General features: G+C 39.9%; 1 long non-coding RNA gene across 1 annotated transcript; it reads left to right on the top strand.

Moving 5' to 3' along the window:
- Positions 1–19,524: 19,524 nt before the first annotated feature.
- Positions 19,525–24,493, top strand: LOC148716477 (uncharacterized). Its single transcript, XR_015995566.1, has 3 exons — positions 19,525–19,665; positions 21,889–22,019; positions 23,519–24,493. It is a non-coding gene; the product is annotated as an uncharacterized LOC148716477 (long non-coding RNA).
- Positions 24,494–27,377: the final 2,884 nt, after the last annotated feature.

The following is a 27,377-nucleotide window of genomic DNA, read 5'->3' as shown; positions in this document are numbered from 1 at the left end:
CTGACTGACTTGGTTGCTGCCTTGCTCACGGTTTAAAGACTGACTGGCTAACTCACTGGTACCTGACCAGCTGAGTGACTGGTTGACTGACTGACTTGCCTTTGAACTACTGACTTGCCTTTGAAGGGGCTTAGTGACAGGTTGACTGGCTGACTCGCAGGAAACATCGGGTGTCAAGCAAAGTTTAGCGTTTTCTTACGGATTTCTAGAGGATGTATTCAAAAGAATTGCTATTGGCTTGTTTGCAGATACTTTTTCCAAAACCCGCGTGCTTTCACCACCAGTTGAGAAAGACTTGACGCATTTCATTCCCTGGCCACATTTCGAAGGAAACATTGAGTATCAAGCAATTTTAGGGTTTTCGTATTGATTTCAGCACAACCTATTCAAAAAATTTTCTTTTCGCTTCTTGGCAGACAATTTTTAGAAATCCATGTCTCAGTGCGAGTTGAGGATGACTGGACCTATTTCAATCTTAGGCCAAATTTCGCAGAAAACATCGGGTATTAAGCAGATCTTGATGTTTTATTACAGATTGCAACAGAATCTATTCAAAAAATTGCTTTTGGATTGTTTACAGATACTTTTTCCAAAAGCTTGTTTTCAGCAGGATTTGAGCAAGGCTCGAAGAATTTCACTCTCTTTCCCAATTTTGCAAGAAACATCTTGTCTCAAACCAGGCTCAGTGTTTTCTTACAGGTTTCAGCATAATCTATTGTAAAAAATTGGTTTTGGCATCTTTGTAGATATTTTTTGCAAAAGCGAGTTTCCAGCCCTAGTTGAGCAAGTCTTGACCCATTTTACTCTGTGGCCAGATTTCACAAGAAACATCGAGTATCAATCACATTTAAATGTTTTCTTACAGATTTCAACAGAATCTTGTAAAAAAAATCGGCTTTGACTTGTTTCCAGATACTTTTTGCAAAACCGTGTTTTTAGCAGGAGTTGAGCAAGACTTGAGCCATTTCACTCTATGTCCAAATTTCGCAAGAAAGATCGGGTTTGAAACAAATTTTAATGTTTTCTTACAGATCTGAGAATAATGTATTTAAAAATGTATTTATAATGTATTTTGACCCATTTCACACTGTGGCCACATTTCGCAGGAAACATAGTGTTTCAACCAAATTTTAGTGTTTTCTTCTAGATTTCAATACAATCTGGTCAAAAGGATTGGATTTGGCTTGTTCGCAGATACTTTTTGGAAAAGCGTGTTTTCAGCCCGAGTTGAGTTGGCACATTTCACTCTCTGGCCAAATTTCGCTGGAAAGACCAGGTCTCAACCAGATTTTAGCGTTTTCTTTCAGACTTCAATGCCATGGGTATCAAGCTAGTTTTAGTATTCCCTTACAGATTAAAATACAATCTTTTGAAAAAAGTGCTTTTGACCTGTTTGCAGATGCTTTTTGCAAAACCGTGTTTTCAGCGTGAGTTGAGCAGGACTCTGCCCATTGCACTCTCTGGCCAAATTTTGCTGGAAACATCGGGTATGAAGGAAAGTTTAGTGTTTTCTTACAGATTTCAATGCAATCTAGTTAAAAAAATTACTTTTGGGTTGTTTGCAGATACTTTTTGCAAAACCGTGTTTTCAGAGTGAGTTCAGCAAGACTTGACCCATTTCACTCTCTGGATAAATATCCGTGGCAACATCAAGTATCAACCACATTTTACTGTTTCCTTACAAATTTGAACACCATCTTCTCTAAAAAATTGGTTTTGACTTGTTTGCGGATACTTTTTTCGCAAAAACTGAGTTTTCAGCGAGATTTGAGAAAGACTTGACCTATTCCACTCTGTGGCCACGTTTCGCAGGAAACATCGTGTATCAACCAAATTTTAGTGTTTTCCTTTAGCTTTCAATGCAATCTGGTGAAAAAAGTTGGATTTGGCTTGTTCGCAGATAATTTTTTGGAAAACCGTGTTTTGAGCCCCAGCTGAGCAAGACTTGGCACATATCACTCTCTGGCCAAACTTTGCCGGAAATATCGGTTCTCAACCAAGTTGAGACACGACTACAAACCTCTGCTAAAAGAACTTCAAGGCTGTCCTTCCTCTGCGATGGTCTAAAAAGGTTTTCCGAGGACGAGTACACTTGTTTGCCGGAAATACTTCCAAATTCCACTTTAAAAGAGCTTTTGCAAATCCTACAGCTGTCATTAGGACGTCTTTCCGACATGACTTCACTCACGTACTCGCTCGCTCGATCGATCCTGTTTCGCACGAAGTTGACAAATACACGTGTGTCAATGTTTTTGCGGAAGTAAATTTTTGGCTTCCATCCGGTAAAGGCAAAAATCGATGTTCATTGGCTGCTTGCACATTTCCGCTGCTAATTAGGGGGCGTTTTGCGAAATCACAGGCTTTGCGGGCAAGCGTATTTTTTCCTTCCCCTCCCTCTCCCCCGTTGCCCATTTTTCCACCTAACCCCTACTCCCTTGGCAGATATTTCCTCGCCCTAATCATCCACTGTTACCAAATCTAAGATGGCGGCCTAATACGAAAATGTGCACTCGTGCGCCCAAAATACACCGGCACTGCAGGCGAAGTGCATGACTGTTGACTTCCTTCAGTATAATAGTTACAAGGCTTCCCCGGTCGTATCGGGGGGCTCTGTTATAGAAGTGGTCTCGTCGTTCAAGCTTTTAGGCGTCAACTTCTCCAATGACCTTTCCTGGGGGACGCATGTTGACTACCTGCTGACGGTTGTTTGCTTGAAGGCAGCTCAGGAGAAGTTCTGTACCAGCAGAAGATATCGTCTACATCTATTGCTGCCCAATACGTTCTATAGCTGAGTACGCCTCTGCTGCATTTGCCAATTTACCGTCCTACCTAAGTAGTCTAGGGCGCCTTACCACCGGATCCCGCAGGGTCTGGGTCCGAGTGGCTCGACCGAGTGAGATAATGTATTCATATGACGTAGGTGTAAGAGGTTAGGGTTAAAATAAAAATTTTTTGAAAAATAACGGTAAAAAAATCCAAGATGACGTAGGTGTAAGAGGTTAGGGTTAGGGTTAGGGTTAAAATTTAAAAAATAACGGTTACAAAGAAATCCAAGATGGCGCCGGAAACAAAGAGAACAAAGAAATCCAAGATGGCGGAGGGATTAAAAGGAAAATGGTCCCTATATAACGCGTTTGGGAATCGCGGGTTAGTTTCCTAACCGTATATTGCTATAAGGCAAGAAGGTATTTATGTGTTTCCCCAAAAGGATATCGTCTCCATGTGGTATCGTTTTATAAATACGCAGACTCAGAAATATGGTTACAAAATTGACTTTATTGTCACATCAAATATACATTTAATCGTTTACTTGAATGGCGTTTAAATGTTGTGGAAATGGTTCAGGAATATAAGGTTTCTTAATGTCTTCCTCCTGTTTAGTCTCTTTCGCTGGTAGAAACACTTCATCCTCGTCACAGCTGCTGCAGCTCTGATCTTCCTTTAACGTTTTGAGGTAGACTGTTTTACAATGTTCTGTATAAGTGAGAAAAGCTTTCATGATGTCTGATTGCAGTTTAAGAGTGGTATCTTCATCGTCTTCCACTTGTGTGGGTTCAACGTCTTTAATGTACTGCTTGGTATATCTCAGCATTCGGCAGTAATCATCCTCATCTGCATTTCTCTCTACAACGTCTAACAGATAGTCTAAAGCTACGGCACACCATTGAGGATTATCGTCCAAGTGGTCAAACATGATTGCTGTCTGTGAGTAGAATGATAAAAAAGTAAGAAAGTTAAAGTCTTTTAAAAAGAGTCTTTGTAGCTGACAGCTGTCAATCACTGTTTGATTGGCGTCTGCACATCATCGGTGAATGATAGGCGTTTCTTGCATGAGGAGATGGCACCATCGTGATGATAACGTACAAATTCCAAAAAGGCACGCATGACTTGTCCTCGTAATTCCCACGTTCTCCTATCGTAATCCTCATCGCTTGGTGCAAATTGGATTAAATATTCTTCTGCATCTCGAATGACTCTTCCTTTTTGAATCGTCGTCAGAGTGATATTCCATAGTATCTAAAAGCTCATCCATAGCTAACACACCGAATTTAGGGTTTGCTTCCAAAGAAGGATTCATGGTGAATGATGTAGGTGACAAGGTAGTACCTTGTCCTATATAGAAAGTGAAAACAATATCTGTCAATCAAGACCTGTTAATCAAAGTTAGCGTCGCGTCTCTGATAAAAATAGAAACTGTCAATCAAAGTTAGCGTCGCGTCTCTTTTTTAGCGTGGCGTCTCTGATAAAAATAGAAACTGTCAATCAAAGTTAGCGTCGCGTCTCTTTTTTAGCGTGGCGTCTCTGATAAAAATAGAAACTGTCAATCAAAGTTAGCGTCGCGTCTCTTTTTAGCGTCGCGTCCTTTCTAAAACAATACCTGTCAATCAAAGTAGAGGGGTATTGTTCTCGAGTGTATAAAGCTAGCAAAGTTTCACTACTATTTTCACATTGTAGCAGCAGCAGCAGAAGCAACAGCAGAAGCAGAGAATGGAGAAACCTACCAAAAGAGTCAAAGGCAAGAGGCCTTCGCCTTACGATAAAGGAGAGCCATTACATTTTAAGAGAGAATGGAGAGAAAACCATGCTGATGGAAATGTCATGATTGACGGTGTACCTCAGTCAGAACCCAAGAAGAAAAGCTGGGTCAAAAGAAAACTACCAAGAATCTTGAGATCAAGAATATTGGTAGACCAAAAACCCCTTGCCCTCCACCCATTTCAGCAGAGGAGGAAGAAGCCTTTAAAGAAAAATGGAGGAAGAGTGTCGATGGCTACTATGCCCAAGATAATTCCGAAAGCTACACACAGCCTCCATTGAAAGAACTCGAGAAATTGGTGGATTCCATTCAGCCCGAGATACCACAGCAACAACAGCAACCCATTCCTCCACCCCCACCAGTGGAAACCCAGGTCTTGGAAGAAGGCGAGATACCTGATTCAGGTAATTATCAATACGGTACTCTGGAGGAGTTACTGGCCAGTGTAGGAGTCTGCTACCCTTGTCCCATTCATAACGAGGGTATGAATGAAATACATTCGCAGAAAGAATGGATCCAAGACGTGTTTCTAAAGTGTCAGGTGGAAAATTGCCCGGTGTTTACCTCTCTGAAGGATTACAATTCCTATTACGATGGGTGTCGCAGACAAGGGAACGACTGGTTTACCCTGGCAAGGATTGCTACGATGAAATGCGAGTGTGGCGAGACTCCTACATTGGCCATGTCTAAATCAGAGAAAAATCTCCTTCAATTGTATCTACGCTGTAGAAACAATTATTGTAAATTGTTTCAGTGGTGGCGATATTGTCCCAAAGAGAAAAACATGACAATTCTCACGCGTTAAATTTTTTTCTTTAGACTCTGACGGCCATGAAGATTTGATCACCATAAGAGTAAAAGTAGGAGAACATTTATTTGCTGGAATGTTGACACTGTTAGAAGCCGCAATTTTATTTGGAATAGAAGTAATAGAAGATCAATTTATTTCGTAGATTTGCAAGAAGGACTTCAAATAGCTCGCGCCATGGGAAATGCCACTAAGCTGGAAGAACTCACTGGAGAAGACATTTTTGAAATAGCTAAGTTGATCGGTTTTGAAAAGTTTAAGAAAGTATCGTCCAGATGAAATGTCTCTGAATACGAGTTGGATAGTCTTAGATACGATCTAGAATTGTACGAACAGCTTAAACACGATCCAGAAATGTTTGAGTATGTGAGGAATAAGTAAATAAAAGTGTGTGATGTGATCCAAGTCTCTGTCATTTGTGTGTAAACGGCGTCGGGGGTAAAACCATGTCTCTGTGGTCGGATCTACTTTACCTGCATTACTCGGTGATCTCCTTCTTATGTCAGAGAGTAGAGAATTTCGTCTACGATTCAAAATACACTCGTGTTCCTTACCAATGGGTTCCTAATATTAGCGAACTTACCTTGTTCGTATTGAGACCTACCAGATTTCCCCTAAATCAAAGAGTCTTTCACCTCATGTTATTCATGAGATGGTATCGAGGAAAATATTCCTATAGAGTCTACAGTCGCCTTTACTCCCATTTCCTTAGCAAGTATTGGATGACGTATTACATAATCAAAGTGTGGATGACGTTAATACTTCTCAAGTGTTATTACAAAATACAATGTCCAAGACAAACACTTAACGCCATGAATACCGATCATCTGGATATTCTAGGAGTTTAAATGACAGCTGTCAATCATAACTAAGAGTGTAAAAGAGTAGGTAGGAGTCAACGCGTTCATTTGCTGGGTCAAGATAAAGCAAGTCAGATTTCATCCCATCAGACAAGTGTTATATCTGGCGGAAAGACAACCCTTCATAGAAGTTCAAGAAAAGATGGATACCATCAAACCGTTTCTGGATACTCCGTTTAAACAAAAAATAAAAGACTTGAAATTTAGACAGCATAACAAGTACCTATATGCCAGTAGATTTTACTCCAAACCTCGTCATCTCTATGTCATAAAGCGTGTAGAAGAATTAAAAGCAACAGCAGCATAATGCAAACGCAATAGTAGTAGGAAAAAAAATGTAAAATAAAAATGTTTTTTAATCCATGACATGCGTGAAGGTTATTCATATGTCTCAAACCCTATGACGGAAGGCCATGTCTGACTACGAATCACCCGAACATGTAGGGAGTTTAGGAGGGGCTCATCCGTAGGCCAAAGCTCAAAAGATTTCCCATACCCAAGCCAAAAAAGAATTGGAAAAGAATTTAGCTTATACCCTCCACAAACCGCGTCGTCGCCGAGGAGAGTTTGCTCCCGTCGTAGTCTTTGATATCGACGAACAATGGGTCGCCGATTTGATCGAAGTACAGACCATTGCCAAAGAGAATAAAGGGAATCGCTACATTTTAGTGGTGGTCGATGCGTTTTCCAAATATGCGTCGGCAGTACCCCTTAAAAAGAAAACGGGAAAAGAAGTCACCGAAGCGTTTAGGAAAATTGTGACTCAGGGTAGGAAACCTCAGAAATTACAAACAGATGCTGGTAAAGAATTTTATAACAAGACCTTTCAAGAGTGGCTCACATCGCAAGGCATTCATCATTTTTCTACGCACGGTGATGCCAAAGCAAGTATTGCCGAAAGATTTATTCGGACCTTAAAATCCAAACTGTATCGTTATTTCACGGCGGCCAATACACTAAATTACACCGATGTGTTACCCAAATTACTCTCGCAATATAATCGGTCCTACCATCGCAGTATACGCACGGCTCCCATCAAAGTATCTGCAAAGAATTTACAACAAGTGTGGGAGTCGTTGTACGGGGAGTTAAAGACAAACAAGAAACCGGTATTTAAAGCGGGAGATAAAGTGCGATTGAATAAGAAATTTCGTCCATTTAAAGAGTCATTTGCCGGGGTGGACAGAGGAAGTATTTGAAATTCGTAAAGTGGTACCTGGCCAAGTGACGACGTATAAAGTGAGGGAATTAGACGAAACACCCTTGCAAGGAAGTTTCTATTCGTGGGATTTACAAAAAGTGCATGTGGATACCGCCACGTATTTCCGCGTGGAAAAAGTCTTAAAACGGGCCAAAGATAAATTATTTGTCAAGTGGAAAGGATACCCAAGTAAATATAACAGTTGGATTTAAAAAAAAAGATTTAAAGTCATTGGTGACATCATGAGAGGCGGATCGTTACGGAGGTTTCAAGTCTACGTTCCCGGTGACCAGAACGGGGGATCGTTGCATCGATGGCCATCCCACCCTCCACCTTTCTTTGGAAGTTGAGATACGCAAGTAGGCGCAGGAATTAAAGATATGGTCAAAGATGTGGCCAAGGGGACGGGGAGAGGCCTTAAAAGAACGTTAACACAACGATCTTTGTCAGAATTTCCTAGAGGGTTGAAGAGAGGTGTCAAAAGAGCCGTCAAGCACGAAGTACAGAGAAGAGTGACAAGGAAACTCAACGATATTTTTGACGATTAAAATGGTGTATTGGGGAGAAGCCAGAGAAGGGAGGGCCAACAGTTTGTACATTGGAACCATCTCTCTGCCAGTCTTCCAGCAAGGGCTTTATTATTCCAAATGTATTGTTGCGGCATCTTTATTCAATTTTGAGTAAAGCCAACTTTTCTGTAATGTCTTCAATCCACTTGGGTAAATATGCTTTTCTAAAGGCTTTGATATCGACTCTGTATTTTGCTTCTTTCCAAATCTCTTCTTTCCATAGACAAGTATGACAATGACCACATTCACAAGCTAACTCTTTCTCAGAAGGCATCGCTAAACTGAGTCGAGTGAGTAGCAAACGCAGAAATTTATTTACTGTATGTCATACAATTTACGTTGTTTACTGGAAAATGGCATTTCTAGTCCATATTGGCGAGTTAAAAGTAAACACTCAATTGTAGCGGGAAAGTGTCGTTTACGCAATATTTAATTCACGGAGAACTTTTAGAAGCAAAGAAACGAATATTTAACATGGCAGTCGACGCAGAAAATAAATATAACTTAGTGGTCTTTTGAACGTTTACGAAAAGAGCAGTCACGAGGCAAAAAACAAGATCATCAATCGTATATAATATATACACAAAACATGCACGTTTTAACTTGCAATTGGTAGAAAAACTCCCTGGCGACCTTTCAAATCTCGAAAGATCATAGCGATAGTCTTCACGAAGGACAGCCATTACACTGGGTAGATGAGCTCACAATTCTTACCTTTTTCTCTCAGCGAAATTAAAAACAGAATTCATGTATAGCAATGAAATATCCCTCAGTCGAGAAAACGAAATAAAGTAAGCGCAGAACTGCGTCAACACTGGGTGAACGTCACCTTTTAATTTCTTTAATTATTCATCGACTTCAAAAGCGCGGAATTACGAGAGCACTAGTTTAAGGGCTCTCTCGTTATGTCATTCTTCGACTTCGTGAGCGCGGAATTGCAGATGCACTAGTTAAACGACCATATCATTTTATCATTCTTCGACTCCTGGAAAGCTTGAATGCAGGACCGCGGGTTTAAATGTCCTCTCTTTTAACATTATTTTCCGACACTGGGACCGTGGGAGCAGTCCATTTTTAACAGTCAATAGCGGCTAGGTTTTCTGAAGTTGCACCCATCGGCATCTCAAGAAATATTTGATTCAAACTTTTTCTCATATTCCACTCAGTCCCCTTTAGAACGAAGAATAACCATAGTCGTGCGTTGATCTCAACTCCACCGCTTTCCCAACAAGACTAATACGTTTCCTTAATTCGCGAACCGCTCTCCCCGAGTCACGCGTTGATTCGCTGAAATTTGAATACCTGTCGAACCACAAATTAGCAGGAACGCTCTGATCGGTGCGACATCGAAAAATGCTACAATCTGATTGGTTTGTGATACACCAACAAATTGCGCCAATCACGTTGCTTTGAGATACACCAGAAAAAACATGCGCCAATCATATCGTTTAGATAAACACCAAGTTTCGCTGATCAGGTTACACTACACCAAAATACACCAACCTATACGCTAGTATAGTTATTTATTTTTTTTAAATAAAACTAAAAAACGGCAGTTAAAGGTCTTATTCAAAATGACGGACGCGCGGCTGAGACCTGAGCCGAATTCCTGAAAACGAGGCTAGGAGAAAGAGGCTGTGATTTTTGTTCGAAAGGGTTGTAGATTGTGGAATTGTCGATCGTTTCATCGCGGGAGAGGTTGATCTTATGTAGCTTGATTCTATCTCGTCGAATGTTCTGTGTTAAAAATTCCGGTGAGTTTTGCAAATAATTTGAGTGAAGAAGACATTCCCGGTGTGTCTTTTGAGAGAAGAAACTCATTACAGCTCAACAGCGACGGCCAGAGGTTTTGGCTAAAATACAAGGGAGACAAATGCAAAGGGCTGAAAACAACCGGGCTTAATAAACTTACAACTTCTCTAAAGGGTGAATATCTTAAACGGTCACGCTTAACCAGGATGCATTGCGTAAGTAGTGGTCCTACTCAGTATTTTCTCTATTACAGAAAAGGGCAGCCTGCCGTGTCTGTAATAATAATAATATTAATAATAATAATTTTGTTAATTTCTATTGCGCTATTATCGATATAAATTTTCCATTGCGCATTACAATATGATCTTAATGCAAATATATAGAAATATAAATCTAATTGTAAATTTAAATATATAAATACAAGTAGGAAATATAATATATATATATATGTAACTGCAAAAGTGTGACTTGATTTTCGTAGAACAGTGCTCAATACATAGAAGTAGAGCGAGGTATATATTGTGGGAGGAAAAAGACATCCCCTGATGAGTATATATTGTGGGAGGAAAAAGACAATCCCCTGATGAGTGGGCGACCACGAAACAGGCTTGTAGGGATGAACTTGTAGTTTACTTGTCTTTTTCCTCCCACAATATATATATATATATATCTTTATATATATATATATAACCAAAATAGCGGAATGAGATCATCATCTACTATAAAGTAGATGATGATCTAACCACAACAAATCTGAAATCCGGAAACTAGCACGCACTAATGATCGAGCTAGGAAAAGCTGCAACTGTAGAAAACCTGACATATACCCCATGGATGGAAGTTGTAACATGGAAAGCATAATTTACAGAGGTCACCACAGAAACCGCAAAGGAAATGTACATTGGTCTCTGTGACACCGCTTTTAAAATGCGTTACAGGAAGCACTTGTGTTCATTCCGAAACGAGCGTTACAGGTATGCTACTGAACTTAGCAAATATATATGGAGTCTTAAAGATAAAAACACTAACTTTAATATTAAATGGCGCAAGGTGAAACAAGCTAGTTGGCATTCCAATGTAGCTAAAAAATGCAATTTGTGTTTTTGGGAAAAATATTTTATCATTTGTAAACCGCAGATGGCAAGTTTAAACAAAAGAAATGAGCTGACATCATGTTGCAGACATGTCAGGAAATATATATATATATATATATATATATATATATATATAACGGCATGCTTATATATATATATATATATATATATAACTGCAGACAGTACTGTTTCGGCCTTCTGGGCCTCATCAGTGCAGTGCTAATGCTAGGATGGAGGAGAACCAATATGGTCACCCCAAACGATCCAACCTTTGTGGTATCGTCTAAGCCATGCCAGAGTGCTCAAACTAGAGTACACTAGCGAGCATGCGCAATTGCAGAGCAATGACTCATCCTAGATAGAGTGCTCAATTTGGACATGAAAGCAAAGCTTTGTATGCCAAAGAGCTATATCTAACTGCAGACAGTACTGTTTCGGCCTTCTGGGCCTCATCAGTGCAGTTTTTTTATGTTTAAGGTGGACGGCCGGGCCCCGATGAAGGGAGGTGCAATCCCGCCGACCTACATGTCTAATCCCAACCCATTGGCTTACGTGCAATGCCTTAGGGAAGGGGACCACCAGAAACGAGGGCCACCAGACGCCAAACTCGCTGGGGAATCGAACCCCACCTCACTTAAAAATTAACACACTCACACCCAAAAATTAAACACACCCGCTCATTACTTAACTAATTATTTTCTTTTGTTTTTCTTTTTATGACCTTAATTAATTACTTTGGGAACTTTTTGTTGAAAAATTTTATAGCAGTCTTAAAGTCCTCATCTTTCAAACCAATAAAGCGGGGATCTGAAGTCCAACGGCAAAAACGTTTTCGCTGATCAGGCGGTTTACGATAATCAACCGCAATCTCCCACAGGATTGTACGGTGGTCTGCAGAACAGGCTGCCAATTCCGGAACTTCAAGGAAAACATCCGGGCCACTATTGCGGATATCGCTCATGGGTGAAACCGCAGCACTTTTAACTGAAACGGGAGCAGAGGAAGCAGGGCGTTTCCGGGAAACAGTGGTCCAGGGACCACTTTCACCAGCCATGTCAGAGTCAGCAGGGTTAGCAAAGCCCTCGGTTGCTGGTATAATAACCTCATTTCCAGTCGCCTCACAAGAGGCGAACCGGTCTTCGCTTGCATCTGAGTCTGGAGATGAACCAACTTCATCCTCAGAGTCTTCAATAACAGTGTCGGGGGTCTCTTCTTCGGCGGGAGTGATCTCCGCTGGAGGAACAGCCACGGGATCAGCTACAGGCTCGATAGCCGCAGGGGCCATTGCTGGATTGGGACAATTCCGGGCCAGATGACCTTCTTTAGCACACTTGAAACATTTACCCTTGACAGGGCATTCAGAGGAACGGTGGCCAACTTTGTGACACAAGTCACACCGTAGGGGCTGACCCCTATACCAAACCTTACATCTAGCCCCACGTACGGAGATAAACCTTGGAATCTCCTTCTTCACCACCATTGAAACTATCCTAGACCCTGTGGATACAGACGGTCTATCAGGCCAGACTTGATGCCTCACGCTCTTAATGGGGCCATAGGCTGACAGGGCAGAGGTGATGGCTTCATTTGGACCCTCAAAAGGGAACCAGGAAACCACAACGGTTGACATCTGGGGAGGGGGGGGCGGGGGCTGAGCCACCCTACACTCCACCCCATCCAGTACCACTACACCTAACTCCTCAAAATGAGCCTTAGCAGGCTCACCACCAGCAACAAAAGTGACTCTGGCCACACGACCAGGACACGCTTGAACTGCCGCAACACCATATTGAGACTCAGTCTCAAAAAACCCGAGGATCAAGGGCATGACGTCCGGGAAAGACAACCCCTCAGGGAGCCCCCGACAGTCAATGTCGATTGACCTCTTAAAAGCAACAACCATTGTGAGACCAAGGTAAGTTCGGCTCCACCCAAGAAATCCCAAAAAGGGATGGGCGACCAAACAGAACCAAAGAAAAAACACTGCCAAGGAGGAAGAAAGTTGCAAGTTTTCCCTCCCGGCAGGTACTCACTTATCCAACAAAAATCCTCAGAAACCTCAAAAACAAACCAAAACAAACTCCCAACCACTAGGGAAAGGAGCGAACACTTACCAACCAGCAAAAGTCGAGTCAGTGCAGTGCTAATGCTAGGATGGAGGAGAACCAATATGGTCACCCCAAACGATCCAACCTTTGTGGTATCGTCTAAGCCATGCCAGAGTGCTCAAACTAGAGTACACTAGCGAGCATATATATAAGCATCACATCTAACATTATAAAAAGGCTAGTCTAAAAAGATAAGTATTGATTGCCGTATTGAATTTATTAATTGAATTTAAGTCAGTGATATCACTAGGAAGCTCGTTCCATAATTTGTGGGCGGCCACGAAGAATGACCGGTCTCCGAGAGTCCTCCGAGAATCATTTGTTAAGGTTTGTATGCTTTTTGCTAACCTGCCGTCAGCGGGCTTCTAAAAAATAAAAATAGTTTCTAAGTTCAGTTCATAACTGCTGTAAGTTCATTTGTGGTATTACGGTTTCACGTTCATAGCCGGCAAAAAAAGACACTGGCACACTTTTTCCAAAAATATAGGCTGCATCATATAATCAGTCAAGCTACGTAAGCGGAAACGTGAACGGAAACCGCATTCATTGGAAGCCCCGGCGATTTTCGCGCTGACACTGGCGTCATTGTTGATTTACTGCTACCTGATTGGTAGGCATGTGGTTCGGATCAAAGCAGCCGTTTGTGGGGAGGAGACTTAAAACGGCTGCGAAATAGTGCCAGATTTCACTGAAACTGTCAGTGTCGAAATTCGGGTTGTTAAACAGATCTGAATTGTTAGAACTTTGTCCGCTCGTCGTTTTAAACTGTTTTCTAATATTAGTGTTATCGTTCAGGCTTATTTTACATGGATCACCCGAGTCAAGCATTTCTGATTTAGCTGAAAGAAACGTTAAGGCCGGAGATAAATTTGCTGCAACAACCACCTGGGGTTTGTGTCGTCTGTCTGGAAATAGTTATAACTATTTTACCAGAATCTTGCTGTACGCTATAGCGGTCTTCTGATACCTACAGGTAATAGCTTTGAAAGGTAAGCGGTCTTCCTTTTTTTCTTTCCTCTTTCGTAGCAAATAACGCGGTAAAACAATTGAACTTGCATTACCAGACTGTTCGCGCAATTCAGTGTTAATCAAACGTGACTGTCACCCAGGCAATTCACAGTATAAATATTTCACTTCTACCCTCAAATTTTCCTTTCCAAAATAATCCAGCTTCGTTTTCCCTAAAGATGCACCCAAATATATTTTGTGCTACCGCAGAATCGCGGTTACAAGTTTCTGGACTTGTAAGATTTTGTAAGGGGATTTGGGGGGAGGGAGGGAGGGCTTATGAACGGTGGGAGCTGGTATGCAGTATAAAAGAGATTGTAGATTTTTCCAGCCGTTATATCATATCTAGCAACGTGACATGTAGTTGAGTAGTAATAATAATAATAATTTATTATATAGATACTTATGAAATACCAGGATTTCTCCTTTTACTAAAAAATCTTATCTTCACCGCGCGCAGTGAAGATACTATTTTTATCTTTCACGTGTGAGGATATTGGTGTGACCATGGTTACCAACATAATTACCCAATTGCTGTTTCGAAAATAAATAAAAAAGTTGTCTTTTATGTGGAAATTTCATCAGTATCTATATAATAGACAGAGCATTACATGGCTGCACGGGGATACGAATTTTATCTTCTCGTGCTGAAAGTATCTCTCACGAGTGAGAGCAGTGAACGAGTGAGAGATACTTTCAGCACTCGAAGAAAAAATTCGTATCCCCGCGCGGCCATGTAATATCCTCTATATATCAACTTTATTTTTTGAGGGTGGCACTTGACAGTATTAAATACTGATAAACTCGTGGTGCTCAAAAACAAATTAAAATAAACACAAGTACATATGAATAATGAAGTAATCAAGACTACGTGATAAAACAATTAAAATATGAATTATCTAAGAATTGATATAAAATAGATGAGAATAAAGTAGAATAGCTTAAGCTATAGTAAAGTGATGAACATCTTTATATGACTCCAAAACATACTTACATAGAGACTTCTCTAAACTTTCTAAACTAGAGCTACACTTAATTTCATTGGGAAGTGAATTCCAAAGCCTACTGCATGTTACTTGAAAAGCCCTAGCACCTTCTGATTCTTCTTTATACTTTGGACAAATTAAATTGAAAGACCCATATCTACTTTGTGTTTCAGTAGGACGTATGTCGATGTTTTGTTTGAGTAATTCTAACATATAATCGAGACACACCCCGTTCAAACGGTTATAAACTAATGTGCATTGATTAGTCTTAGCTTCATGAAAAAAAGGTAGCCAATTAAGTTCTCTAAACAGATCTACACTATTTGCTCTGGTATAAGCATTGAGAATAACGCGTGCGGCACGCCTCTATAGCCTGAAGACCCTATTTAAATTATCAACAGAAGTGGATACCCACACACTAGAGCCATACATGATGGTTTCCTTTATCATGGCGTTCTAATAAAGAATTCGTTGATCTAGAGCTAAATGACGCCTGATTTTTAACAAAGCAGCAATGCGCTGTGTTAGTTTCTTACATAGATGATCAATATGCTCATTAAAATTAAGCTGAGTATCAATAATTACACTTAACAGTTTATGAGACTGGACTTCTTCGAGTTCGACTGAGTTGACATGGACAGCGAGTGAAGTTCTTCTCATCTTCTTATGTAGACGTTTGCCAGCTACTAACATAGTTTTAGTTTTGGACTCGTTAAGTACCATTTATTGTCCATTTTATGGTCCATTGTGCAACTTTACCAACATCAGGTTGAAGAACTTGATTTAAGGCCCTAGATGCTGATCCATAATCAACATTAGCACTGATAGTAGTATCGTCCGCATACATGTGTGCTGCTGAATGTTCCAGTATCTTTGGAAGGTAAGAAATAAGACTGGTCCCAGGAGACTGCCTTGAGGCACTCCAAGGTTTGCATCTCTGAGAGTTGAATGACACCCATCGATGTTTACATATTACGTACAATCGCTATGATAAATTACAAAGAGTGAACCTTAATCGTTTTCGATACCAGTAGCCCGGAGCTTCTGTAAAAAAGGGGATGATCGATAAGATCGAAAGCTTTTTTTTAGTCAATCATCACCAGGCCAGTAATATTTTTCTTGTCCAGGTTGAGTAAAAGCTCGTCAATAAGTTGTATCAAGGCGGTCTCAGTGGAGAACGACCTTCTGAACCCAGATTAGAGTTTATACAATATCCCGTTTGATGTCAAGAACTCACACAGATAGTCGCAAATGTGTCTTTCTAGTAGCTTAGACAAGACTGGCAGGACTAAGATTGGCCTGTAGTTGTTACAGTCTGATCTGCTTCCATTTTCTTTGAACACAGACCTTACTTTAGCTACTTTCCAGACAGATGTAAAGACCTTATTTGATATACATAGATTCTATGTTTGACGTCTCATGTCTCACTGTACCTACTAACATTAGTAATATTTTCATTAAAGCTACTGAATAGCATAATCACGATACGAGGTTCTCTTCTTTCGGCAATTTTTATATTAATCCATCGAGACAATCAAAGCCAGGGCTCTTTTGCTAGCTTCGGAGCTACACTTTGGAACTCCATTTGCGATGCTCTTCGTTAACTCCCGAAGAGAGCTTTCAGAAAACTCTTCATTTTCGTTCCTAGAGGCTGAGGATTACTATGTTGAATCGCCCCTTCTATTTAAAAAATTACTAATTATAAACTGGCTTTATAGTTTATATTCTACATTGCAGTATTACTATTTTCTTATGTTTAATGATGGAGTTGTATATACGAGTTTTAAGTGGTTGTCTTTTTCTGGAAATGTTATTAATTTATGTTTAGGCTTTATTTGTACTCTATCACCACTGCTGTACTTCTAATTCTCGCCCGCGTCGACTAGCTCATGCTATTTGCGGGCGTGAGCGGTCTTCATGAACATGAAAGTGTAAATTAGATCAATAATAATTAGATTAATTAAATTAATTAGATTAATTTGTAATTTGTAATTTCTTATTAAGCTTTCTTCTTATTAAGCTTCAATAAACTTAAAACTTTACACTCTATTCAGAGATGGTGGTACGGCAGGAGTAGTAATAATTAAAATCTTGGCGCTGATGCCATCATCATCTGTTGCTTTCTGATTTGGAATGGACGAAAGCAGTTCAGAGACTCGTTTCATAGTTACACTCGGGATCGCAAATGCATGTTTAAGTTCATTAATGGCACTTGGGCACTGAGCCAAAGGTGTGTTTTGGGTAGAAATCAAATTCTTTGGATAATCAATAAAGAAGATATTTAATAGTTCAGCCGCACTGGTTTTATCCGTAATGACATTGCCGCTATCGATCAACTTTTCAATACTAGGTCGAGATTCATCATCGTCACGTGACAAACTCTTCATGAGATTCAATAGTTTCCTGGTGTTGTTGTTTCTTTTTTCGCCTATTTCAGTCTTAAAATAAGCCTGCTTTGTCCTATTGATCTAACTGGAGACACTGTTTAGGGCTCGGTTGTGCAGGGCCCAGTCTCTTTCCAAATTACTCTTTCTTTCTTTAGTGAATTATCTCTTCTTTTGACTTCTTTCAAAATATTGCCATTGAACCACTTGGGTTGATTTCTGCGTTTTACTCGTTTTTGTTTGAGTGGAAGATGTTTAACTACTGCTTTAAGAATCTTGTGCAAAGTGTCAACAATGCCATTCAGGCCGTGAAAAAGAAAAGCGCAATCCCAAGGTGCCGTTTTCAAGGACTCGACAAACGCGTCTTTGTCTAGGTTGTTGATGTCCCTGTAGCTTACGGTATTGAACCTGCTATTGTTAGATCTTGTACGATTATATCTCCTCGTAACAACAATAGGAAGGTGATCGGACATCCCAGAAAGGATTACGCTAATATTGTTTAGGTGTTCAGGATGACTGCACCAAATACGGTCCAGGCAAGTCTTTGACAATGGCCTTGCGATGCTCTTTATAACTTGGATCAGATTGAGGCTGTGTACAATTTTCATAGGCTGGTGTTTTTTTAAATCAGCGGAGGATAAAAAATTCACATCAAAATCTCCCAGTAAGATCATCTCCTTGCTGAGTAAATAGGCATTCTCAATATTACTTCCCAGCATTTTGTCTTGCTCCGTGTTATTAGACGGATGGCGATAGACACCAGCAGTTAGGATAGAGCGCTTTTATTTATAAGGAAAAACCTCAAGCCATGAAACCCAGTTTATCGTTTTCCAAGTCCATTCGTCGTTTTTGTTCTAAAGAATTCCTGATCCATGACCTGATGCCGCCTCCGCTCTTCCCAACTCTGTTCTTGCGGTGTAAATTAAAACCAGGAATAGAATAATATGAGTCTGGTATTTTAGGCTTAAAAAATGTTTCCGTGATTATCAAGGCGTCAACATCAGAATGCAAATTGGTGACAAAGAGTTTCCATTCCTCAAGCGTTGAGTCAGTTAATCTTTGGCAGTATTTTGCAGCCGCTTTAAGTCTCCTCCCCACAAACGGCTGCTTGGATCCGAACCGCATGCCTACCAATCAGGTAGCAGTAAATCAACAATGACGCCAGTGTCAGCGCGAAAATCGCGGGGGTTTCCAATGAATGCGGTTTACCGTTCACATCTCCGTTTACATAGCTTGATTGATCTCCGTTTACATAGCCTATACTTTTGGAAAAAGTGTGCCAGTGTTTTTCTTGCCGGCTATCAACGTCAAACCGGAATACCACAAATGAACTTACAGTAGTTATGAACTGAACTTAGAAACTATTTTTATTTTTTAGAATACCGCTGACGGCAGGTTAGCTAAAAGCATACAAACCTTCGCAAATGATTTTGAAAACAATTTCATTATGTTCATCGAGAAATCGACGAGGATTTCAGAGCCAGGGAGCTTCCAAGAGCGAATTATTTAGAGAGTTAGTTGGGATAATGCTAGTGAATAAATGTATTTGCACGAGGAATGTGGTTCGCATGAAAGCAGCCGTTTGTGGGGAGAAGCGTTCCATTTTGGAAAATACATCTTCCTGGACCGGGACAGCGACAGCTTTTGGAACCCGCGACAGTTTACCTACGACCTGCGACAATTTATTCGCGACGCACGACCCGGGCCGTTCAGATTCTCACCGATGAAGATTGTAAAGATTTATTCGAATAATATTACACACACGGTAGGCTTCCCTTGTCTATCATACAGAAAATACTGAGTAGGACGATCACTGACGCAATGCACCTTGGTTCAGCGTAGCCGTTTTAGAGAAGCTGCAGCTTTATTAAGCCCGGTTGTTTTCAGCCATTTGCATTTCTCCCTTGCATTTTAGCCAAAACCTCAGGCCGTCGTTGTTGAGCTCTAATGGGTTTCTTCCCTCTAAAGACACACCGGGAATGTCTTCTTCACCCAAATTATCTGCAAAACTCACCGGAATTGTTAACACAGAACATTCGACAAAATAGATTCAAGCTATATAAGATCAACCTATCCCGCGATGAAACGATCGACATTTCCACAATCCACAACCATTTGAAAAACTTACAGCCTCTGCCTCTTAGCCTCGTTTTCGTGAACTCGGTTCAGGTCTCAACCGCGCGTCCTCCATTTTGAATAAGGCCTTTAACTGCCGTTTTTTCTAAAGTTGGGAGCTGAATAGTCAGTCTTTGGAACTGATTTTCATTCTATTTCGCAAGGTGCGCCCGAGCTCTGATCACATATCGAAACGGAGCGAGTCCTTGCACTATGCTCACAAGCATGCTCGTTAATACCATGGTAAGAGTAATTAATTGGAATTACTTACAGTTTCAAATTCAAGAGCATTTTTTTCACATAATCTGTGTACAGTACATGAATCCGTTTACGTAATCTAACGTTTATTTTCTGTTGAATTCATTGAGTTACGCCCACGGAATTTCATAAGTGAACATGAACGATAACTTCGTATCAACGTCACAAGTACATAAGGCTGAATTCCAGCAAAATGTTTTCACATTATCAGTTTACAATTCACGAACCATGTCCATAACCTGCTTGAATATTTTCCCTTAAATTCATTGAGTTACACCCTCGCAATTTGAATAAGTAATTCGTATCTGCACCACAAATGAGGCACATTTCAAACTTTTCGTACGATTCTAGGCATTTAAATTTAGGTAAGATGCATCTGCTCTATTTTATTTGAAAGAGTTTCTTTTGGTGTAAACTTCAAAGTTTCATTTACTCCTGAAAGTGCTTGAAAATAATTAAGTTTTGTTTTAATTCATCTGTGTAAAGATAAAACTGAAGTGTTGCAGGGTTCTCTTTCCAAAGTGAACTCACGTGAACTGGTGTCATTAAGCCATAGCTACTTGACATAGTATAATTCTCCCGAATCTGCAATGTTACTGCCCTGGTTTTTTACAAAGCCCCCTGATACATCTGTGTGCCAGCCAATGATTTAAGTCCCATTAAAAAAGAAATGCCATATTTTAGCAGTTTATTTTAATTAAATTCCATCTTTAAGTTCTTTGGCATTTTCTGTTTGAAAATTTATAAATGGCTTTTGCTGCTTCATCCTTGTAAAGAGGCATTACACATTTCTATTTTTAAAATCTGAATTATGAAGTCAATGTTATTTAAGTGAGTTTGGAATTTCATACTACAGAAGAGCACTTTTACTTATTTGTCACTTTTCTCACCAATATGACTGTGTCTTAAAGTGGGGAAATTATTTAGATGATAATGATTAAAATCTACCCATGCTTTCAAATACATGTATGAAATAATGATGTGATAAATTTCTGATGTTGTGAAACACTTACAATGGGAAAACCTGCTGCTGGTAGCCTTTGTGTTTAATTTCTCAGCTGTCAGAGTTAAGGAGGTGAACTATTTAAATCTTCTCATAATTCTTACTGCTGACGTTTTTTTGAGATTGATTTGTGACAATTAGAATGATAGTGGCAGGAGCAACACAGTCAGGCTTTTCCCATTCAAAAGCAAGTTTATTAGCTCTTGGATTCTACATTTAAACTTGGTGATATAATCAGACGAAATTTATTTACATGTTATGTTTCAATATGGTGTGCTTACATGGAAAGGTAATTGTCATTATAATTTGGATTTATCAACAAAGTTGAAATAGTAAATTGGCCACCATAACGATTACAAAAGCTGATGTTTCGAGCGTTAGCCCTTCGTTGGAGCATTAGCCCTTTGTCTTTCGCTCCGACGAAGGGCTAATGCTCGAAACGTCTGCTTTTGTAATCGTTACAGTGGCCAATTCACCATTTCAACTTTGTTGATATATCCAAATTATCTCGTTACTCCCACCGACGCAGCCCCAAACAGTTTCTTTTGCAACTATCAGCCTTTATTAATTGTCATTATAGCTTCACAGATGTGTTTTCTCATAAAATAGAATGTTTTGATAACTTTGTTCCTGAATTTTTAATATCTGAAAGTCATATATGTGTATTGCAGTTTCATGAAATGTCTGAAAGTGTTCCTTGCTGTGATAACCCTGCTTATCTAGTAGGTGGAAATAAGGCCTGGAAAAAAATTCAGGCCCATACAGGATTTGAGCCCATGACCTCTGCAATAACCAGTGCAGTGCTTCATCAACTGAGCTAACAAGCCAACTGGGAGCTGGTTCATATTTCATGAAACTGCGGTACACATATATGATTTTCATATATTCAAAATTAATTGATTTATATCACTTTCACCAGCACCCAGTTGGCTTGTAAGCTCAGTTGGTAGAGCACTGCTCTAGTATAGCAGAGGTCATGGGTTCAAATCCTGTATGGGCCTAAATTCTTTTTTTAGACCTTATTTCCACCCACTAAATAACTAGGGTTGTTACTGCAAGGAAGACCTTCATACAGCTTTATTCCTTTCTCTTGAACATGAATTACTGTTTCTGGAACACAATCAAAGGAAGCAGGTTATAAAAACTTTTGATTCAGTTAATTATTTGAGTACGTAAGTAACATTTGATGTATTCTCATGAAACAGAATGGTTCAGCTGAAGACAACCCAAAAGGAGTGAACTTGACGGTAACAAAGGTGACTAACTGGGAAACTTGAGCACTTAGTTATTACGGTCCACAGTAATTGGCCTTAGCTGCTATGGAATCCCTGTCATTGTAAGTAAGTTTATTGTCTGTTTTCGTATTGTTACTTTGTAATGGAGTCAGTTTGCTAGACATAACGTCTCGTAGTCACGTTCGACGCACTAAAAACTACTATAAAACGAATACAAGAATTGTAAAAACGTGTAAAATGGTATATAAAAAGTCACTTGTAAAAATGTAGCGGAATTCCAAATCGATTTCGATCAATTACGATCCTCATCAGTAGTACTCCGCCATGTTCAAAATACTGAGTATTTTGAACATGGCGGAGTACTACTGATGAGGATCGTAATTGATCGAAATCGATTTGGAATTCCGCTACATTTTTACAAGTGACTTTTTATATACCATTTTACACGTTTTTACAATTCTTGTATTCGTTTTATAGTAGTTTTTAGTGCGTCGAACGTGACTACGAGACGTTATGTCTAGCAAACTGACTCAATTATCGAACACGTTCCTGGCCTCGGCCCACAAAATTTCATCACAATACTTTGTAATGATGTAATTATAAGTTGGCAAAGCCAATAAACTTCAACTTAAACGTTCATCCTGCTTTGATATTCTGACAATTACAGTTTACTGAGAGAATGAAAATGTCCGTCCTTATACAGGAATGTACTTTCCATATGACTTGCACAGTCAGTCAGCTTAGCTGAAAAGTGAGAAAAGGAGTTAACAGCATAATGTAGTTGCTACGAAGGTTATGTGAAGAGCACCGGAGCAAAAACATATTATTCATATGAGCAGGAAAATGAGTGAAAAACAAACTCTTATGTAACAGTAGAAGGAAATTCTGAACGCGCTTGAAGCACAACGACGTAGAGTTGACTTTTGAAAGAAGAGTGGTGTGTAGAGACAGGTAATCTCCGCGCATAGATTTAAGTATTCTTTTATTTAGTGCTTCAAGCTAATCTGCATCGCGCGTTCCACAAAAGTGCCAGACAGAAGAGAACTGATAAAAATGGAGTCAAGTATACGCTTAAGATTTCCCTGCGTATGAGTTTTTGATAGCGCAACATGACATTAAATTGATTATTAATCTTTTTTTAATACATTTGATATATGTTTATATGTTTAGAAAAACTCAAGTTATCTATTTCCATTCCAAAAATGTCTAACGTGTCCTTTACTGAGAAGGAAAAACCATACTCCGTTTCACCGAGGACTAGACCCTGGTGCTTGGTCTCATTAACTAACATCCCATTTTCATGGTGCCACTGATTGGCCGCCCAACATCAAGAGATACGCATGCTTCTAGAGCTGCCGGATCGACGTGGGAGTAGTACACCTGATGATCATTCGCATAAGCGTTCAACTTGGCCTTCTTGACATGGGAGAAAAGATCGTTAGTAAAAATGTTAAAAAGTATAGGACATAGCACACTCCCCTGCTGAACCCCACGCTTGACGCTTTTCCAGGTCGAAAAGTTGTCTTTAACTTTAACTCTCTGGGTTCCTTCAGAGAGATTATTCCTAATTAGGGCACAAATTTTGTCATCCATACCATAGGCTCTTAGTTTGGAAAGGAGGAGTGGATACTGAATGACATCAAACGCTTTGGAGAAATCCATTGAAACTACCGCAACGAGCTCCCCCCTGTCACGCATCATCCTCCAGTCCTCTGTCAATCATAGCAAAGAAGTCTCGCAACTATGAAACTGTCTACAGGCACTAACGAAGTCTGATAAGAGTCCATCGTAACACTCGTACATCTGCTTCGATAGAAGCCTATCAACAATATTGTCAAGAGCAGGGAGCACAGTTACAGGCCTATGGTTGATCTTACAAAACTCGTCGTCTTTTTTATACGAAGGGGTAAGCATGCCCGTCTTCCAGCTTTATCCCTTGTACGTTAAGCCCTCAAAGCTTGTAGTAGGGGAGTCTGTAACCTGACTTCTTTCGTCTACAACTGTGTGATGACCTGCAAAAAGCTTTACTGAAAACAGCAACATTGTCGTTGCCGATATTACAACATGTCATGTTGTTTGGATGGCATTAAATACTCAGGCTCAAGCTCTCAGTAGGGTATGGTGTTCTTACAAATGCTGATATTCAGACTAAACATTGATATACATATAAAGAATTGGTCACTAAATGTGTGAATTTTAAAGGTTGGGAATCTGGAGAAGCAAGGATCCATCCACAATTAGTACTGAAGTTAATGGGCACCCTCCTCTTTTAATTCATGTTTTTACTGCCCTCTCCCTTCAAAGTTTAATGGCGCACGTGAAGAAAATGGTTGGGTTGAAACATATATTACAAAGATTTGCCAGCTTGTTACAGCATAAGTGGAAAAATGGAAAACAAAGCTGTGCGTTTAATGTATAACCTGAGTTGTTCCACGAGTCATTCAATTTCAACAAATATCCAAGTCTTTTCAAAAACTTTCATGTCAACGTTTTGTCTCAGTGAACCAGTGAAGGTCTTAGTAGATGGTCAAACGAATACTTTTTTCAGATCAATAAAGTTTATTGTTGTGTTTCATGTTAGAATGTTGCTTCGATTTCACCTTCCAGGAAGTTCATCGACAGGCTGACATGAGATACCATTTACAACCCCTATAAGGCCAATAACAACATCAACTCAACTTTAAAACTAACGAGAAAATTTATTGATGTTTGTATTTAATCTCTGTAATTTACATGTACAAATGAGATCCAGTTATTTTTTCTATGTTTCTATAAACATCTTCATTATTAAATGCTAAGTTTCTCTTAATCATCAAGGTTGGAAAATAATCTTGTTCTAGCTTGTCTCCGTTTAAATCAAACTTTCTCAACGAGAAAAAACATGTGCAAGATAAATTTCGTACTTCAGTAGCTAGAGTTGCCAAGATCATGTCTGAGACACTGACATTAGATGCAGTTACAGCAGAGGTTACCGAATTAGATAACGGAAAACTCTCAAAAGGACGCCATGTATCAATAACGAAACGCGAATTGTCGAAATACAAGTAAAATAACAGGTTTACCCCGAGTTGAAAGTGACTTCTCTTCAATTTTCTACGTTTATCAGCGGAGGGTGACACGTTGGAGAAATTTGTTGGAGCAGTCCTTCCCCCGTCTCCTCTCCAAAACAGACTGGTCCCTTAATCCCCTAGATAACCTCTTTAATAAAGTGTAGGGCTAGAAATACATTTACTAATGCTCTGCTAAATCTATCTTTTAAAGAAAAATGCGTTTTCACTTGTTTCAAGATACCTTTTTCAAAAACCGTGTTTCTTAGCCCGATTTGAGATGGTTTTAAGGGCAGCCGTAGCGCTTTTCACTTTTTGGCCAAATTTCGCTGACAACATTGCATTTAATCTGGACTTCGTGTTTTCTTACGGATATTAACCCAAGGAGTTGATTGATGTTTCCTGTCTTATTGGCAGAGGAATACTGTTCCATAACAAGGGGGCAGCTGTTGAAAACGCGCGTTCTCCCATAGTCTTCTTCGTTCTTAGCCGAGGTCTTTCTAACAATATACCATTATTGTTACGGCGTAGTTGATAATGTGAGTCCGGCGAGACAGAGACTAGATCCTTAAGATAGCTGGGCCCAACACCGTGAAGTATCTTAAATGTGACAAGGAGAATCTTAAAATCTACACGTAAGCGCACTGGTAACCAGTGGAGTTCTCTTAGCAAAGGAGTAATGTGACAATACTTAGGCAGATTGGTTTTTATCCCTGCTCTCGTTTCAAGTCTTTGTCCATTTCCCATGGCGAAGTTGTTTAAAATGACACACTCCGTGAGCGAGCGGAGGGCGTCTGTTTTTCTTTGCCAAAGACGTTGAGGACGGGATGCAATCTGATACTAATGTAGATTTAACATACTCAAGGCTTTGTCACGCGAGGTCGAAATAATTTCAATCACAAAAATACAACTTATTGTACTCTTCTCGCAGTTTTTCGGCCGTGAGAATCACTTTTAATAAACTTTTTCATCAGATAATATAGAATACGTTACCTTGGAATAGTGTTCACTAACAAGCAGAGATACAACTGTGGGAGGACTCGCCCCCACCCCGTTGAAAATCCCTATGGTAACTATTTTTAACACAAAATCATTAGACTCAGTTGTGAGTGAAAGACTCACAGTTGTGAGTGAAAAACTGTGGCACAGTTTTGCTCGGTAATTCTCAAACAGATGACATCATTTGACGCAGGGATACTGAAAGTATTATGCTAGAAGAAAAAAGTGATGCGTGGATTAATTCAAAGCTTCAAAATCGCCTCCCCTTATATATTGGTCAAATATTGGTCCTCGGTCGTTTTAGTACGGACCTCGCTGCGCTCACTCCGTACTACCACCACGATTTCGGGCCAATAATCCTCAGTAGGGCCCTCGCACTTGATTAGTAAGAAATTATTTTTTGCGGCAACTGCTTATTTGTCTTCCTTTGCACAGCCTCTGTAATTAAGAAGGCCGCCAACCTAAGTCTCTGTAAGTATACCACGAATTTAAAGAAAATCCGAAATTTTGGCAGTTTGTTTAGACCGGCGCTTTGCAACATTTTTGGAAAACTTCCTCGAAATGATAATTTTTAACGAGGGTTAGCTAGAACTTGTTCTTAAAAATTCCTTACTAATCCTGCGATAAGGCTTGCGCGTTTTTCCTTCGCGACGTGGAGAGGAATGAGAAGGACACATCGAAACTAATCGCTAGACATTTTAATTTATCTAACCATTCTAAGCAACACATGGCAATCTGCGGCCTTTCCTTACAGTTAGGTAGCACGGAAAGCCGGAAAACTATTGAACAAAAGCTCATCTTTCAAACCGGCAGTCTAAATCCCACAGGTATCAACGAACGCCTTTCATTCCACTAATTTATTCGTGTTTTTCTCGTTGTCATGTTCCTACCAATCACGTAGCTCCTTTTTCTGCCTTTAAAAGCACACACAACCCACAATTCCCCTATTCGCTCCGACGAAGGGCTAACGCTCAAAACGTCATAATTTGGATATATCAACAAAGTTGAAATGGTAAATTGGCCACCGTAATGATTACAAAAGCTGACGTTTCGAGCGTTAGCCCTTCGTCGGAGCGAATAGAGGAATTGTGGGTTGTGTGTGCTTTTAAAGGCAGAAAATGGAGCTACGTTATTGGTGGGTGCATGGCAACGAGAAAAACATGAATAAATTAGTGGAATTTCAAAACGTCAGCTTTTATCATCGTAACGGTGGCCAATTTAGCATTTCAACTTTGCTGATATACTCAAATTAGTTGCTTTTTCCTTTAGCATCGCTGGATCACTCTTCTAGAATGCATGGCATATTTGTGACCTTCTCCTTCATTCAACGTCTAAGGAACAGTGATGCCTAGAACAGGTGATCTAGGTGATCCGATTGCTGAAGAGTGTGTTAAGAATTGGCGCGCGATGTAA

The sequence above is a fragment of the Stylophora pistillata genome, chromosome 14 (genome assembly GCF_964205215.1).
Source record: "Stylophora pistillata chromosome 14, jaStyPist1.2, whole genome shotgun sequence".
NCBI classification, from domain to species: Eukaryota; Metazoa; Cnidaria; class Anthozoa; order Scleractinia; family Pocilloporidae; genus Stylophora; species Stylophora pistillata.
This window is presented reverse-complemented; position numbering and strand designations above follow the sequence as displayed.